The sequence below is a fragment of the Lepeophtheirus salmonis genome, chromosome 5 (genome assembly GCF_016086655.4).
Source record: "Lepeophtheirus salmonis chromosome 5, UVic_Lsal_1.4, whole genome shotgun sequence".
Lineage (NCBI taxonomy): Eukaryota > Metazoa > Arthropoda > Copepoda > Siphonostomatoida > Caligidae > Lepeophtheirus > Lepeophtheirus salmonis.
In genome coordinates this window covers 36,324,711-36,328,181 of record NC_052135.2, presented here as the reverse complement: position 1 = coordinate 36,328,181, position 3,471 = coordinate 36,324,711, and positions in this window count along the sequence as shown.

The following is a 3,471-nucleotide window of genomic DNA, read 5'->3' as shown; positions in this document are numbered from 1 at the left end:
AATTCCACAAGAAATTCATCGACACAGTCAAATTGTTGGTATCTGATCGATTCCTAATAAACCTCGGTTTCTATGTTACGCTATGTATGGGAGTCCCTTCGACGCCATTAACTTAATTAAAATAGCCTTAACTCTTCTCCAAGGATTTGCCATTTCCTCATGATTAAAAATGATTCCAGAGAAAAGAAATATTTTGAGGCTCTACAAAAATCTAATACAAAAAGGCTAGCCATATTTCCGAATCTCTACAGAAATCAAACTCCTAGAGTCTTGGGTTGGGGCAAATGGATGCCATAACAACAACACAGAGATTCTTAAGACTATTGAAAAATCTTGCACCCTCTTCAGGAACTTGAATCTGAACATTTGGGACAACATCATAGCATGGAACACCTATGTTGTTCCTAGAGTGATACATCTGTTAAGAGTAACACCATTCACTGAGAAAACCTTTCAAAAATAACTCTTATTAGAGATTCTTTATGGATAATCCTTGCGCAGGTTAACAAAAGGTATTGCAAACTTTGTAATGCTTCTCTAACTGAATGGGAAATTTATGTAGAGCAAGCACTCATGCAGAAATACATGCTGAATTTTCACTCGGATAGGAAATTCAATTCGTGAGCGACTTAGCTTCCCAGAAGTAAGAACTCTCTCAGCTGAGATTGCCGCGGACGTCGATTTTTTAGCCTCCGCATAGACAAGATGGCTAAGCAATACTTCAAAACTATTCTTGGGCTTTATAAAGTTGTACAAAGACCTTTATACCTTTCACAATGAGAACCTCAAGTGCTACCACTCAAAAAATTCGAAGTTTAAGTACCGACTTCTTTCTAGAACTTTGGAAGTAGGAGGAAAAAATTTTCGCGACCAAAGAAGTCAGTGTATCTTCTGCAAGATGGAAAGTGAAACCACAGAGCATCTTTTTTTTGGAATTGTCCTTATCTAAAGATACTATATAACGGAATCTTTTTTATTAAATTTAATTTTTGAAGTTTTTGTGAATAGATATAGATTTTGGAAATTTATTTCAATTTTTTGTCCAAAAAATTCCAAGAACCAAGCCTGTCCCCACCGCCAAAAAATAAAATAATTATACTATAATAACTATTATTGTAGTACCACATAGGTATAGGTAATTTTCTCTTTTTTATTTTATAGAATGCAATGTTAAATTTAAGCATTATAAATCCCAACGTTTATTCTACTACTACATGTATTTCTTATTTACGTTCTAGATTTGATATTGGGCTTTTCTTTTTAAGTATGTAGATAGGCATTTACCTATCTGCATATATAATATTATAATTTAAGCCGTATATTCAAATTATATTTAAAGTTATTTTTCCAATGTCATATACACATTTTAATTTAATATGATAGTCAGCAAATATGCTAATACATAAATTTAGTTATTATGATCTAAAAGAAATTGGAATTAATGTTGGTAAGATGCAAATAAAACAATAAAAATAATTCATTTTTGATATTTTAAGCCTCTGTTAGTGAATTGGGATATTATACCCCCATTGATAAAAATGTTGGTATATTTAGAATTTTTAATCGAGGTACAGTGAATTCAATTAACTATTTTGCTTAAAAGTCGTTCTTATTATTTTAATTTTGATTCTTCTGATTTTTCTTTTTTCATTGTGAGTAAATGTAAATTGTTGCTATTTTTATGTATACTACACGCAATCTTATCAAAGCTGATGGCTAAATATTTGATTGGCAAAAGTCGCATAAACTAATGAATATTTTATAGAAAGAATAATAATAATGGTATTTGCTGACTTTGTATTTATTGCTGGTTCACGAGACGAATTGAAATCTACTTACGAGAACTGGAAAGGGTGCTACTCCAATTCTGAAAGCAATCTGGATTAAAGATCAACCTTTCAAAGACACAAGTCTTTACATCAATGAAAATGAACTGATTGAGGAGTTTTCCTTTTATTCATAAGTTGACTCTGCATCACTGTTGGGTCTTATATTTCCCACCAAAGTGAAGGAGAAGCATTATACGAAAACGGGGATAAAATGTTAAACATAATTACCAAAGCAGTCAAGGGGGTTTAGTCCATTTAGTATAAACAAACTTGATAAAATATACATATGGAACCAAAAAGTTCTACCAAAAAATGTACATCTTTTGTAATATTCCCCTTTCAATGAAAGCATTTGCAATATAATCACGGCAAATAGAGAGCAGTTTCTACGGGAAGGACGAAGGAAGTATATTTCCAAAACGAAATTTGATTGTTTCAACCTCAAAGGGGGGGGCACTTGTCGACTTTTTTTTTTTTTTTTTTTTTTTTTTTTTTTTTTGGAGAACCTTGAACATAAGCTGGATCAAAAGGATCTGTACAAGTAGATATTTTTGGGCGATATTAATTAAGTCAAAGTACAAAGAAACCAGAAGAAGCTATTTCAAGGAAAACATATTTAAAGGTCCTTTAAATTTTTTTCAAGTGAAGAAAAAGTTTAGTTGGTACTGGAAAAGAATGTTTCAAGAGTAGTAAAAAAGCTTTTTGTGTAAGTTAGCAAGATCATAGGCCATGAAGAACCCCTGAACTATAACTCCAGGCTGGATATAAGGAATGAATACTATTCGCTCCTCAATATTAGGACCCCTGAATAACTCTGGCCTTGGATTTAACGAGAGTTGGCCTTCCAAACTTTATAAATCACAGAAGGACTACTAGGCGTTTTGGACCAACAGTTCCTTTTTTTATAGCTTTTGAGACAATAAAAGATAAACGAATAAGAATGGAACTACTAGGTCGAGGAGAAAGTTCAGCGGAAGAGCAGGTAACCAAAGGGTTGGACATACTATGTCTTCTCAAGATTGATTTGCATACAAGAATACTAAATGAACACCCTTTTACTTGATCAAATCAAAAATGGATCAGTTACAGAATTGCTATCTCATCAATTTATACGAATAAGTGTAATTACAGGGATGAGAGTATGAACTACACATTCTTTAACGAGAAAACAGAAACGTCAGCTCATATTTTCTACGAGTGTAATAGGGTTAGTCCTAGGGTAAGGATGCGTGAGGTAAAACTAGAAGTATCGTTGTCAGAAACTGATTGGGTAGTGGCCACCGATCCTAGTCTTCCCAGGGTTTTTAAGGTGGAGACCATCATCAGTAAAGTGCAGGTTATAATATATATTTGCTGATGTATCAAGAAACCTTTACCAACAAATATGGAAGTTGTAATAGAGAAAGAACTTGACGTTTTAGTTAATTTTTCCGACAATGGTCGTTAATTCAGACTTTTGGGTACTTGTATTAAAGAAAAAAAGTTGGGATTTCTATTTTCGTTTTTCCTATTGTTGTTTTTTCTTTAACCCATATCAGATATGCTTAAGGACTGGGTGATATTCAGTTAGAGTGTTTCTTTATTTTTATTTGTCAGAATTATAAATAAAGGTATGCCTATTGGGATTAAAAAAAGATACAGA